This window comes from Lycium barbarum, chromosome 8, assembly GCF_019175385.1.
Source record: "Lycium barbarum isolate Lr01 chromosome 8, ASM1917538v2, whole genome shotgun sequence".
NCBI lineage: Eukaryota > Viridiplantae > Streptophyta > Magnoliopsida > Solanales > Solanaceae > Lycium > Lycium barbarum.
In genome coordinates, this window is record NC_083344.1 from 102,610,290 (window position 1) to 102,625,679 (window position 15,390).

General features: G+C 42.5%; 2 long non-coding RNA genes across 2 annotated transcripts; both read left to right on the forward strand.

Annotated features, from left to right (window-relative positions):
- Positions 1–2,414: 2,414 nt before the first annotated feature.
- Positions 2,415–5,602, forward strand: LOC132606475 (uncharacterized). Its single transcript, XR_009569892.1, has 3 exons — positions 2,415–3,001; positions 3,889–3,954; positions 4,874–5,602. It is a non-coding gene; the product is annotated as an uncharacterized LOC132606475 (long non-coding RNA).
- Positions 5,603–10,486: 4,884 nt separating this feature from the next.
- On the forward strand, positions 10,487–13,564 carry LOC132606474 (uncharacterized). The gene is made up of 3 exons (XR_009569891.1): positions 10,487–11,222; positions 12,110–12,175; positions 13,095–13,564. It is a non-coding gene; the product is annotated as an uncharacterized LOC132606474 (long non-coding RNA).
- The last annotated feature ends 1,826 nt before the right edge of the window (positions 13,565–15,390 follow it).

Below are 15,390 nucleotides of genomic sequence, written 5' to 3' on the forward strand. Positions count from 1 at the left end.
CTCTCTGAATGCCATATTTTTCGCATAGAGGCTCGGATCGCTCCAATAATTTTTATAGGAGCTTGCTTGATGTATAATGGGTATGTTTTTCATAGGCGGGCTCAGTTCGGGTCTATACTCGTCCGTGGGTCCCGCGACGCCCTTTATGTAAATTCGACAACTTTGAATCAAAAAGTGATAATTATTATTCCGATTTCGAATATGACTATTTTACTTATCCTTTGGATTTATAATAATGATTTTATGCATATGATTCCTCACTACTCCGCTCGTGCCTACTATGATATCGTTCGCCGGTTCCCGGGCCGGTTCTGTTGTCGTGCGCTTTTTGATACATTCCGGTGTTATGCTGTGTTTATGGTTCACCGTGCTCCTCGCTCGAGGGACGGGTTCCAATTATGTTTGGCGTTATGCTGTGTTGTGATGTGTGACGGGGATTCGGAGATTTGAAACTTTCTAGTGTTATGCTGTGTTGTGGCGCTATCGACAGGCGGGCGACCACATTTTCCAGTGCCCTATGCATAATTTATACTTTGGAAATAAACATTTTGATATGTATTATTTTCTCTGACCCCCTTTTTCTGCTTCTATTGAGCCGAGGGTCTCTCGGAAACAGCCATCCTACCTTGATAGGAGTAAGGTCTGCGTACATTATACCCTCCCCAGACCCCAAGATGTGGGATTTCACTGGGCTGTTGTTGTTGTTGTTGTATCTGATTCGATTATTATTCAGATTTATTTCTGTACCTTCTGCTTTGCATACTCAGTACATATTTCGTACTGACCCCCTTCTCCGGGGGCTGCGTTTCATGCCCGCAGGTACAGACGTACAGCCTGGTGATCCACCTGTTTAGGACACCCTTTCTGCTATTCGGAGTGCTCCTCTCTTTCCGAAGCTTATACTTTTGGTATATATATTTATTAGTGCATTTGTATATATTCGTTCATGGGTACGGCGGGGCCCTGTCCCGTCATATGATTCTGTCGGTCTGTTTAGAGGTCTGTGGACATGTTTGTGGGTTAGGGTCTTTCTATATGGATGTATGTACATGTCGTTTGGGCGATCCCATACGCCGAGGCGGCCGGCCCGCATATGTTGTTTGGGCGATCCTATACGCCGAGGCGGCCGGTCCGCATATGTTTATATATTGCTTGGTTAGCCCTGTGTGGCTTTTGTGGTATTTTCTGCGTGCAGGGTATATTGGATAGTCCGTAAAACAAAGGAAACTCTGCCGAAATTTTTCTGGAAATTACCTAAATTTGAAATAAAGCCTTGTCGGCTTCCGCCATATACTAGAATGAGTTGATAGAATTCGAGATAATATTTGATAGATGGGTTCGGGTGCCCAGATCGGGCACTAGTCACGGCCTACGGGGTTGGGTCGTGACACGGAGCACCTATAATAGCTGACAGAAAGCAAAAATTCAATTTGTATCACAGGACGAAATATACCTGTGCTGAGCAAAACATGCCAAGTTGGAAGATCAATTGTAGGTCTTTGTGAAAATAGAAATTCTTTAGCAGAAAGAAAAAGGATACAATGATAAAATTATTTGACTTTATTAATGTGTACTTTTATGAAGTATTAAAAAGAATATGAAGAGACTATACATGAACATAGTGTTTTAACGGTGGAAGCTTAAAGACCAAATAAATGGAAGCTACAAATTTGAAAAGGATGATGTTATAAAAAATAATTTTAAAATGTTTTACACAATAACCACCTACAATAATAAATGGAACATGAAAAAATTGTTACCACTTACCGGGTTTTCAATGAACTCATTAGTAAAAGGCATTTTAAGGGTAAAGTGGTCCAATAATATTTAATGGGCATTTTCATAATCTAATTTTAAACTTAGAACCTTCCCACTTTTAGCATAATATGATATAGTATGATGATATGATGGCTAAGAAAGATGGGTAGATATATTCATTTCCTAACCACAAAGCTATTCTCCGAGGCAGGAGTTCAAGAACTTGCTTTGTTTAATTCTACTACAATCAATAATTCTCTTTCTCCAGTTCAGTTATAGATCGAGATAGCGTTTCAATGTTAGCTAGACAATGAAATAATTAAAATATGATGGTCAAAGCCTGTCAATTCAAGCTTAAAACTACAATATTCATGAAAATTTCATAACACCAGAACTAAAAAACTAGACATGCATTGTCATGACAACAATAATATGGTAGAAAAAATCATAAAATTACAAAGAAAGGATAAAAGGAAGAAAAACTCGACGAATCTTGCTCCTTAGGTTCCTTAGTCGTGCTTCCTTGCTACCCAAAATTGAACCACCCCCCCTCCCTCAAAATTAGGTTGATGACCTTTTATACAGTAGAAAAATATTGGACAAAAATACGTTCGTCCTAAAAAGATTGAAATTCGCCAACTAGGCTGTTACGCCCCGTATTTTTATACATTGGGACAACCCGGATTAATTATGATAATTTAGAGCCAAGACTATTCCGGGATTCGAAGTCGGGACTTTTGACCTTTGATTTTATTTCGAGGCATAAGTTATATATGGAATTGTTGGCATTGAACACTTAGGAAAAATTTGGGACCACAATTCATAAATTGGAATTAAAATGTTGTGCAAAAAAATAAAAAATAAAAAATAAATTCCTTGGTGGCCATGTAAATGGGAATTGGTCCCACACATTGTGTGGCCAATTTTAATTGGTCCACTCCATGTGTGGGCCAAGGACACTTGGACAACAACTATATGAGCCTAAAGTATGACCAAGTAGTCATCTTTTCCCCATTGCAAGACTTAGAAAAAAAAATCAAGGAGTTGAAGACCACCTTCAACACCCCTCTCGGCTACAAACCAAGAAAAACCAAATCCAAATCAAGCCACCCCAAAATTATTTCCTTGGTATAAATCAACTATTTAGAAGTCCCTAAGTAACGTGGAAGAGTTGTTTGGGTCATCCAACCACTAGTTGTGCCCAATTGCAAACCCTAACTATTGAAGGAAGTGAAGAAGGAAGGTAAGCATTCATTATGTTTTTGTGTTATGAAGGTTATATTCATGTTGTAGTATCTTATAGTGGTTGGAAATCATGAAATATAGTATGATTGGGAGTGGGTCGTGTGATGGGTGTTGTTGTGTTGTGATTGAAATTATGAATTAATGTTTAGTTAGTTGATTGGGATCATTGTAAGGTGAAGAACAATTGAGAATCCTCCATATATGTGTATATATAGTGTTGATTGAAATGGGTCACATTATATGACGATGAACGAATGAACGTCGCTTAATGTTTTAATCGCCGTCGCTATGAATCTTATGTTGGAAATGAATGTTTGTTGACTCAAAATGATGTTGTTAATGTGCGGACTGTTTTTGGAGGTTATTGTATATTTATTGTAATTGGTATATTGATGAGATAGCATTGTTAGAATGTAATTTGAGGATACAAACCATGATTTGGAAATGAAGAAAAAAAAAAAATTTAAAGGGCTGTCTCGGTTGGGGCTGTTTTCGGCCAGCTTGGAAAAAAAAAATCGGGTTGTTGGAAATGTGGTATGAATTGCTTAGAATGCCCTTGAATGTTGTTAGTATGGGTTTGGGTTAATAATCAAATGTACGAACGATATTGTGGCTTTAAAGTAAGCCATGGAATTGAATAATTGGGAAGTTGTCAAATGGCGTAAAAGAGAGCTACCATTATTATTTTGCTTTTCGGATTGGTTGTCAATGTTACTAGGTTGGTTATTGTGGTTGTTGTTGTTGATTTTGAGCGAGTTAAATTCTCGGGGTAGCCTATTTACAGGGGAAATGCTGCCCGGATTTCTGTAGAATTAAGGGCGAAATTGGAATTTAATGCCCAAAAAGTCTTTAGCTAATGTTTGGCATTTTATGGCTTGTTTGTAGACCTTGGGCAGCCCGAATCATAGTTTGGACTTAGCTTGAGTTGGATCATATTGGAGAGCGTTTGAGGTATGTAAAGCAACCTTCCTTCTTTTGGCATGCCTTAGTTTCACATAGGCTAGATTGGAGCTTTAAGGGAATTCCAAATTCGATATCCGAGCATGTTATGATCCATATATATATATTCTTTGGCACTCTTATGTATGTTTTTATGAAATATGAACCATGATGTATTTGAAGTAATCGCTTTCCGAAATTCGCATAGAAAATGTTCGCTTTAAGGAATTTTGTAATCTCTGAATGCCATATTTTTCGCATAGAGGCTCGGATCGCTCCAATAATTTTTATAGGAGTTTGCTTGATGTATAATGGGTATGTTTTTCATAGGCAGACTCAGTTCGGGTCTATACTCGTCCGTGGGTCCCGCGACGCCCTTTATGTAAATTCGACAACTTTGAATCAAAAAGTGATAATTATTATTCCGATTTCAAATATGACTATTTTACTTATCCTTCGGATTTATAATAATGATTTTATGCATATGATTCCTCACTACTCCGCTCGTGCCTACTATGATATCGTTCGCCGGTTCCCGGGCCGGTTCTGTTGTCGTGCGCTTTTTGATATATTCCGGTGTTATGCTGTGTTTATGGTTCACCGTGCTCCTTGCTCGAGGGCCGGGTTCCACTTATGTTTGGCGTTATGCTGTGTTTGGCGTTATGCTGTGTTGTGATGTGTGACGGGGATTCGGAGATTTGAAACTTTCTGGTGTTATGCTGTGTTGTGGCGCCATCGACAGGCGGGCGACCACATTTTCCAGTGCCCTATGCATAATTTATACTTTGGAAATAAACATTTTGATATGTATTATTTTCTATATATCTGATTCGATTATTATTCAGATTTATTTCTGTACCTTCTGCTTTGCATACTCAGTACATATTTCGTACTGACCCCCTTCTCCGGGGGCTGCGTTTCATGCCCGCAGGTACAGACGCACAGCCTGGTGATCCACCTGTTTAGGACACCCTTTCTGCTATTCGGAGTGCTCCTCTCTTTCCGGAGCTTATACTTTTGGTATATATATTTATTAGTGCATTTGTATATATTCGTTCATGGGTACGGCGGGGCCCTGTCCCGTCATATGATTCTGTCGGTCTGTTTAGAGGTCTGTGGACATGTTTGTGGGTTAGGGTCTTTCTGTATGAATGTATGTACATGTCGTTTGGGCGATCCCATACGCCGAGGCGGCCGGTCCGCATATGTTGTTTGGGCGACCCTATACGCCGAGGCGGCCGGTCCGCATATGTTTATATATTGCTTGGTTAGCCCTGTGTGGCTTTCGTTGGTATTTTCTGCGTGCAGGGTATATTGGATAGTCCGTAAAACAAAGGAAACTCTGCCGAAATTTTTCTGGAAATTACCTAAATTTGAAATAAAGCCTTGTCGGCTTCCGCCATATACTAGAATGAGTTGATAGAATTTGAGATAATATTTAATAGATGGGTTCGGGTGCCCAGATCGGGCACTAGTCACGGCCTACGGGGTTGGGTCGTGACAGAAGTGGTATCAGAGCGGTTTGTCCTCGGAGTGTCCACAGATCGTGTCTAGTAGAGTCTTGTTTATCAGTGTGTTGTGCACCACATCTATAAACAGGAGGCTACAGGACATTTAGGATGTTGTCTTTTCTTCTGATCTTAGATCGTGCGATAGAACTGTGCTATTAGGATGATTCTGTTTTGATCTGTTGTTGTTTTTCTTTCAGTGATGCCTCCGAAAAAGGCGACGGCCGCCCAGAAGAAAAAGGGCGTAGTAGGAGAGACTAGCCGGGCTCAGAAGGGTACTCGGACCCTTGCTCAGATGATGCGTGATATTACGTCCCGGCCAGCCGACTCTGCTACGTCTTCATCGTCAGAGGAGTCTGGAGCAGCTTCACCATTAGCTCCAGGGGCTTCAGCTCCCGCGCCTCCAGCTCCTCAGCAAGGGGCGGAGGACAGGACACTGAGAGAGGCTGTGCAGTTATTGACCACTCTGGTAGCGGGACAGGCTCGCAGACGCGGGCGGAGAGATGATGATGATGACGATAGGCGTGACAGCCTGAGGGTTCGAGAGTTTCTATTATGTGGCCCTCCAGAGTTTTACGGGTCTAAGCCCGACGAGGACCCCCATGACTTTATTCGGGGGATGCGGCGCTCACTAGATTTGGTCAGGGCTTCAGAGACTGAGTCTGTTGAGTTGGCTTCGCATAGACTACGGGATGTTGCTGCTCACTGGTATGAGTCCTGGGAGCTATCCAGGGGTGAGGGTGCTACCCCAGCTACTTGGGACGAGTTCGTGACTGCTTTCACTCACCACTTTTTGCCCCCAGAGTTACGGCGAGCGCGGGTTGACCGATTTTTGCATCTGCAGCAGAGGGGTCGGAGCGTCCGTGAGTATAATATGGAGTTTGATTCTTTGGCCCGGTATGCACCTGCCATAGTAGCAGATATGGCCGATCGGATGCACAGATACGTGATGGGGTTAGACCGCTATTTGATTGATGGCTGTATGGCGGTGGCATTGCAGGCAGACATGGATATTGCCCGACTACAGGCTTATGCCCTGGGTATGGAGGACCGACATAGAGCTGATTATTCTAGCAGAGATCGGGACAGGAGGCCGCCCAAGAGGGCCAGATTCGCAGGTTATTCTGGAGATTCTCGAGGCGGACAGCCTCAGCAGCAGCAGTCAGGCAGACATCCTCCTCCGTCAGGCCGGGGTACACCCCCACAGTTTACCGGCAGGAGATCTGAGGGTGTCGGATATTCAGGGGCAGGCCCGAGCTCCAGGGCTTCAGGTTCACAGTTGAACAGAGGTTCCAGCAGTCAGATGAGGCCACCCAGACCTTTGTGTTCCTACTGTGGGAGACAGCACCCGGGAGAGTGTTTCCGAGCTACGGGTGCATGCTTTGTGTGCGGCCGTCAGGGCCATCAGATGAGAGACTGTCCGGCTAGAGGTGGTACAGGCAGTTCAGCTCAGTCTACCGGGTCAGCCGGTGGTTCATCTTCAGCCTCGGTGGCGATGCGCCCTGCGGGGCGAGGTACTCCAGCACCAGCAGGCCGCGGCAGGGGTCGTGGCGGAGCTTCGGGTTCTAGCGGTCCTTCGAACCGCATTTATGCCTTAGCCAGCAGACAGGACCAGGAGGCTTCGCCTAATGTCGTCACAGGTATATTACTGGTTTTCTCTCGTGATGTGTATGCATTGATTGATCCTGGTTCTACATTATCATTTATATCTCCACTCGTTGCTGATAAAATTGGGATAGAATCCGAACCGATAGAGCCTTTTGAGGTAGCTACACCAGTAGGGGATTCTGTTATAGCCAGTCAGATTTATAGAGATTGTTCCGTGATTATCTGTGGCCGCTGCACTAAGGCGGATTTGGTAGAGTTAGATATGATCGAGTTTGACGTGATTATGGGTATGGATTGGCTAGCTTCTTGCTATGCTAATGTTGATTGTCAAAAGAAGATAGTCCGATTCCAATTCCCAGGGGAGCCAGTTATAGAGTGGGCAGGTAATAGAGTATCGCCGAGGGGTAAGTTTATTTCATACCTCAAGGCTGAGAAAATGATCAGAAAGGGGTATATTTATCATCTGGTCCGTGTTCATGATTTAGAGGCAGAGGCACCGACTCTTCAGTCAGTCCCAGTGGTTAATGAATTTGTAGATGTATTCCCAGATGAGCTTCCGGGTCTACCTCCCGAACGGGAGATAGAGTTTGCTATTGATCTGTTGCCAGACACTCAGCCTATCTCTATTCCTCCGTACAGAATGGCACCTGCAGAATTAAAAGAATTGAAAGAGCAGCTGAGAGATTTATTGGAGAAGGGTTTCATTCGGCCTAGTGCGTCACCCTGGGGAGCTCCAGTATTATTTGTGAGGAAGAAAGACGGCTCGCTGCGGATGTGCATTGATTATCGGCAGTTGAATAAGGTAACCATCAAGAATAAATATCCCCTCCCCAGGATTGATGATTTGTTTGATCAGCTGCAGGGTGCCAGGTACTTCTCGAAGATAGACCTGCGATCGGGTTACCATCAGGTACGGGTACGAGAGGCTGATATTCCCAAGACAGCATTCAGGACCCGATATGGGCACTATGAGTTTAGAGTTATGTCTTTTGGGCTGACAAATGCCCCAGCAGTATTTATGGACCTGATGAATCGGGTATTCAGACCGTTCTTGGATATGTTTGTGATCGTATTTATCGATGATATTCTGGTTTATTCTCGGTCAGAAGCAGAGCATGCAGACCATTTGAGGACGGTACTTGGCACACTTCGGCACCAGGAATTATATGCTAAATTTTCTAAGTGTGAATTCTGGTTATCTTCAGTGGCATTTCTGGGACATATTATTGGGGCTGATGGCGTCCGGGTGGATACCCAGAAGATCGAGGCCGTAAAGAATTGGCCTAGACCTACGACGCCGACAGAGGTGCGTAGCTTTCTGGGATTGGCTGGTTATTATCGGAGATTCGTGGAGAAGTTTGCTTCCATTTCAGCGCCTTTGACAAGGCTGACTCAGAAGGGAGCTAAGTTTCAGTGGTCAGATGCTTGCGAGCGTAGCTTCCAGTTGCTGAAAGAGAAGTTGACTACGGCTCCAGTCCTGACTCTTCCGGAGGGTCCAGATGGGTATGTGATTTATTGTGATGCCTCTGGTATTGGTTTGGGATGTGTGTTGATGCAGCACGGCAGGGTGATAGCTTATGCTTCCCGGCAGCTCAGAAAACATGAAAAGAATTATCCTACTCACGATTTGGAGCTGGCCGCGGTCATTCATGCTTTGAAGATGTGGAGACATTATTTATATGGGGTTCACGTTGACATTTATACAGATCATAAGAGCCTTCAGTACATCTTTAGGCAAAAGGAGCTGAACTTGCGGCAGCGGAGGTGGTTAGAGTTGCTGAAAGATTATGATGTTGACATTCTCTACCATCCTGGGAAAGCTAATGTTGTGGCGGATGCACTCAGCCGCAAGTCTATGGGCAGCCTAGCAGACGTGCCATCAGAGAGTAAAGAAATGGTTCGCGATATTCATCAGTTGGCTAGTCTTGGAGTTCGCTTGGCTGATTCTGGAGATGTTGGGGTTTCTGTTCGAGGTATTGCTGAGTCCTCTATTACAGAAGATATTAAGCGGCATCAGTATGAGGATCCTATTCTGGCAAAGTACAGAGACGCAGCGCTGGCACAAGAGAAGACTCCGTTTGAGATTTCACCTAATGGAGTGTTATTTCACAGAGGCAGATTGTGTGTACCTGACGTTGCAGGGTTGCGGCGACAGGTTATGGGCGAGGCACATTACGCCCGATATTCTGTTCACCCAGGGTCGACGAAGATGTACCATGATATCAGATGCCTATATTGGTGGGACGGTATGAAAAGAGATATAGCAGAGTTCGTTGCTCAGTGTCCAAATTGCCAGCAGGTTAAGATTGAGCACCAGAAGCCCGGTGGGCTATTACAGGAGATAGAGATACCGACGTGGAAGTGGGAGATCATTAATATGGACTTTATTACAGGTCTACCTCGCACTCCACGGAGGTATGATTCTATTTGGGTTATTGTTGATCGGCTGACGAAATCAGCCCATTTTCTTCCGGTTCGGACCACCTATTCAGCTGAGGATTATGCCAGGCTTTATGTCAGGGAGATTGTACGACTTCATGGAGTTCCTGTGTCTGTTATTTCCGATAGAGGTGCCCAGTTTACAGCTAAGTTCTGGAGATCGTTTCAGGAGGGATTGGGGACCCAGGTGAGCCTGAGTACAGCCTTCCATCCCCAGTCCGACGGACAGGCCGAGCGCACTATTCAGACATTGGAAGATATGTTGCGTGCCTGTGCTATTGATTTCAGGGGTAGCTGGGACGATCATTTACCGCTTGTTGAGTTTGCGTATAATAACAGCTACCACTCCAGTATTCAGATGGCACCATATGAGGCTTTGTATGGCAGGAAGTGTAGATCACCGATCGGTTGGTTTGATGTTGGGGAGACTGAGTTGATTGGCCCAGATGTGGTCCAGCAGGCCGTGGATAAGGTGAAACGTATTCGAGAAAGATTGTTGGCAGCCCAGAGCCGACAGAAATCTTATGCCGATAAGCGACGTCGACCGTTAGAGTTTCAGATTGGCGATTGGGTGTTCCTGAAAGTGTCACCGATGAAAGGTGTTATGCGATTTGGCAAGAAAGGAAAGCTCAGTCCGAGATATATTGGGCCTTATCTGATTATTCGCAAAATAGGCAAGGTGGCCTACGAATTGGATTTGCCAGCTGACTTGGGAGCGGTTCACCCGGTATTCCATGTTTCCATGCTTCGTAAGTGTATTGGTGACCCTTCCAGAATTTTTCCTTCAGATGAGATACAGGTCACAGAGGAGCTATCTTACGAGGAGCAGCCTATAGTCATATTGGATCGTCAGGTGAGAAAGTTGCGGAATAAAGATGTGGCTTCGGTTAAAGTGCTGTGGCGGAATAATAACCGCGAAGAAATGACCTGGGAGGCTGAAGAGCAGATGAAGGAAAAGTATCCTCACTTATTCCCAGTACCTTCAGGTAATTCAAATTCTTTGTCTGACTATGTTGATTTATGAATGATTTGTATATGATGGCTATAAAAGCAACTCCCCCGGATTTGAGTAAGATCCGTAGAACTAATTCAACATTCGAGGACGAATGTTCTTAAGGGGGGGAGGATGTTACGCCCCGTATTTTTATACATTGGGACAACCCGGATTAATTATGATAATTTAGAGCCAAGACTATTCCGGGATTCGAAGTCGGGACTTTTGACCTTTGATTTTATTTCGAGGCATAAGTTATATATGGAATTGTTGGCATTGAACACTTAGGAAAAATTTGGGACCACAATTCATAAATTGGAATTAAAATGTTGTGCAAAAAAATAAAAAATAAAAAATAAATTCCTTGGTGGCCATGTAAATGGGAATTGGTCCCACACATTGTGTGGCCAATTTTAATTGGTCCACTCCATGTGTGGGCCAAGGACACTTGGACAACAACTATATGAGCCTAAAGTATGACCAAGTAGTCATCTTTTCCCCATTGCAAGACTTAGAAAAAAAAATCAAGGAGTTGAAGACCACCTTCAACACCCCTCTCGGCTACAAACCAAGAAAAACCAAATCCAAATCAAGCCACCCCAAAATTATTTCCTTGGTATAAATCAACTATTTAGAAGTCCCTAAGTAACGTGGAAGAGTTGTTTGGGTCATCCAACCACTAGTTGTGCCCAATTGCAAACCCTAACTATTGAAGGAAGTGAAGAAGGAAGGTAAGCATTCATTATGTTTTTGTGTTATGAAGGTTATATTCATGTTGTAGTATCTTATAGTGGTTGGAAATCATGAAATATAGTATGATTGGGAGTGGGTCGTGTGATGGGTGTTGTTGTGTTGTGATTGAAATTATGAATTAATGTTTAGTTAGTTGATTGGGATCATTGTAAGGTGAAGAACAATTGAGAATCCTCCATATATGTGTATATATAGTGTTGATTGAAATGGGTCACATTATATGACGATGAACGAATGAACGTCGCTTAATGTTTTAATCGCCGTCGCTATGAATCTTATGTTGGAAATGAATGTTTGTTGACTCAAAATGATGTTGTTAATGTGCGGACTGTTTTTGGAGGTTATTGTATATTTATTGTAATTGGTATATTGATGAGATAGCATTGTTAGAATGTAATTTGAGGATACAAACCATGATTTGGAAATGAAGAAAAAAAAAAATTTTAAAGGGTTGTCTCGGTTGGGGCTGTTTTCGGCCAGCTTGGAAAAAAAAAATCGGGTTGTTGGAAATGTGGTATGAATTGCTTAGAATGCCCTTGAATGTTGTTAGTATGGGTTTGGGTTAATAATCAAATGTACGAACGATATTGTGGCTTTAAAGTAAGCCATGGAATTGAATAATTGGGAAGTTGTCAAATGGCGTAAAAGAGAGCTACCATTATTATTTTGCTTTTCGGATTGGTTGTCAATGTTACTAGGTTGGTTATTGTGGTTGTTGTTGTTGATTTTGAGCGAGTTAAATTCTCGGGGTAGCCTATTTACAGGGGAAATGCTGCCCGGATTTCTGTAGAATTAAGGGCGAAATTGGAATTTAATGCCCAAAAAGTCTTTAGCTAATGTTTGGCATTTTATGGCTTGTTTGTAGACCTTGGGCAGCCCGAATCATAGTTTGGACTTAGCTTGAGTTGGATCATATTGGAGAGCGTTTGAGGTATGTAAAGCAACCTTCCTTCTTTTGGCATGCCTTAGTTTCACATAGGCTAGATTGGAGCTTTAAGGGAATTCCAAATTCGATATCCGAGCATGTTATGATCCATATATATATATTCTTTGGCACTCTTATGTATGTTTTTATGAAATATGAACCATGATGTATTTGAAGTAATCGCTTTCCGAAATTCGCATAGAAAATGTTCGCTTTAAGGAATTTTGTAATCTCTGAATGCCATATTTTTCGCATAGAGGCTCGGATCGCTCCAATAATTTTTATAGGAGTTTGCTTGATGTATAATGGGTATGTTTTTCATAGGCAGACTCAGTTCGGGTCTATACTCGTCCGTGGGTCCCGCGACGCCCTTTATGTAAATTCGACAACTTTGAATCAAAAAGTGATAATTATTATTCCGATTTCAAATATGACTATTTTACTTATCCTTCGGATTTATAATAATGATTTTATGCATATGATTCCTCACTACTCCGCTCGTGCCTACTATGATATCGTTCGCCGGTTCCCGGGCCGGTTCTGTTGTCGTGCGCTTTTTGATATATTCCGGTGTTATGCTGTGTTTATGGTTCACCGTGCTCCTTGCTCGAGGGCCGGGTTCCACTTATGTTTGGCGTTATGCTGTGTTTGGCGTTATGCTGTGTTGTGATGTGTGACGGGGATTCGGAGATTTGAAACTTTCTGGTGTTATGCTGTGTTGTGGCGCCATCGACAGGCGGGCGACCACATTTTCCAGTGCCCTATGCATAATTTATACTTTGGAAATAAACATTTTGATATGTATTATTTTCTATATATCTGATTCGATTATTATTCAGATTTATTTCTGTACCTTCTGCTTTGCATACTCAGTACATATTTCGTACTGACCCCCTTCTCCGGGGGCTGCGTTTCATGCCCGCAGGTACAGACGCACAGCCTGGTGATCCACCTGTTTAGGACACCCTTTCTGCTATTCGGAGTGCTCCTCTCTTTCCGGAGCTTATACTTTTGGTATATATATTTATTAGTGCATTTGTATATATTCGTTCATGGGTACGGCGGGGCCCTGTCCCGTCATATGATTCTGTCGGTCTGTTTAGAGGTCTGTGGACATGTTTGTGGGTTAGGGTCTTTCTGTATGAATGTATGTACATGTCGTTTGGGCGATCCCATACGCCGAGGCGGCCGGTCCGCATATGTTGTTTGGGCGACCCTATACGCCGAGGCGGCCGGTCCGCATATGTTTATATATTGCTTGGTTAGCCCTGTGTGGCTTTCGTTGGTATTTTCTGCGTGCAGGGTATATTGGATAGTCCGTAAAACAAAGGAAACTCTGCCGAAATTTTTCTGGAAATTACCTAAATTTGAAATAAAGCCTTGTCGGCTTCCGCCATATACTAGAATGAGTTGATAGAATTTGAGATAATATTTAATAGATGGGTTCGGGTGCCCAGATCGGGCACTAGTCACGGCCTACGGGGTTGGGTCGTGACATAGGCGTTAGGGTGCCGCAGCCCGCACTGCATCTCCAAACGCACTGGAACTAGAAACATATTTTGGATTATCGCGTCAGCCACTGTGGCCTGACCCAGATACAGTGGGTATTTTTGCTTCTCCCCGCCCATAGGCACCGTGGTGCGGTGGCCTGGCGATGGGCTCCATGACTTTTTTCCACTTTTCTTCATGCTTTGGTTCCTTTTTGCACATTTTTTCTCGATTTGACATCCAAATATTTCCTACACATGTAACCATAATAAAGTTCCTAATGTTACAATGGGTACTATAATTCATGACAAAATGGTAAAACGAGAGGTAATTAGCATACAATCAAATACACTTTTAGCCGAACCTCAAATATAGCATGAAATCATATTAATCTGTCATGACTTGCATGTCACAGTTCATCATCTATGGTTCCACTTGACGGCGTCTCTTTACCATCTCTGCCACTAAGCTTAAGGATATTTTAGTCTAGAATCTTTTAGTAGTTCCACACAAATGTCAAAAGCAGAGACAATATTTAAAAACCGGCACAAAAGTATTCGTTTCATGCAATTCTCCCGTCATGTCTTTTGGAAAATCGAGGGAGTAGAAGAACTCTCAGTCACTCAAACTATCTCTTAAAGACAAGAGAGGCAATGATTTTTTCTCTGTTCTACTCAACGTGACTTACATAATCAATCATTCTCTTTGAAGATAAGTGGGGAATATATTCTTCTACCATCTTAACTTACATTTAGGCTTACATTTTTCCTTCTTTCATATTATATGACTATAATACCTAAGTACTTATAGGACTATCCTAGCATGTACCTAATCTGGTACATATATAATTATTTAATTTTATTCATCCTCCTTTTTTCTCAAATACATGTATTCAACCATACATGTATCCTTACACTAATGTCCAAATACATGAAACTAACGAAATTCATGTATCACATAAATCAAAAAGTCTTTTTCTTCTTCCAAGGTAAAGTTCGCATTTCCACACTCCCCTTTGAACCTTGTGGTTAGAATTCACAAAATATTCTTCGACTAATCTGGATTTCAGCCTCTTCTCTTCTTCGTCTTCTTCTTCGTCTTCCTCCTCCTCCTCCTCCTCCTGCTTCTTCTACTTCTACTTCTGCTTCTTCTTCTTTGAGGAGTTTGAGTCGATCACAGCGTTAACTTGTAAAGCTAGCTCAAGACTATATTGGTTATGTGATCTCATCATTCTTCAAAAGATCCTCATTTTCTGAGATTCTCTCCTCTTCTCGGAAGATGTTTACTTCTTGAGATTGAGGTTGTCATTTTGTGCTTTACAAGGCACATAATTTGTTTCATCTGAACCTTCCTCTTGAATACTGCTCTCCCCTTGTGGAGATTTCTCAGTAGCATGAGCAATTCTTTTCTTCATCATTGTCTCAATTATCATTTTTATTGTAAAAATCTTTTACATTCTACAACAATAAATAATATTTTAGAATTATCCATCTCTTCAGGATTCACTTCTTTAAATCTTCGTCAAAGCTAGCGTTGTTAGATTCAACAACATGCTTTCTCATGATGATAATCATAATCATCTTCATCTTCATCTTCATCTTCTCGGGTTTCTAAAAAAGAAACCTTCTTCGACATCTCTTCATCAATCCCTTGACAGATGAGAGTGCAAATTTTCTTATTCATCTTTCTCATGGAAGCAAAATCATTTGCTACCTCTTTACTCGAGTGCTACC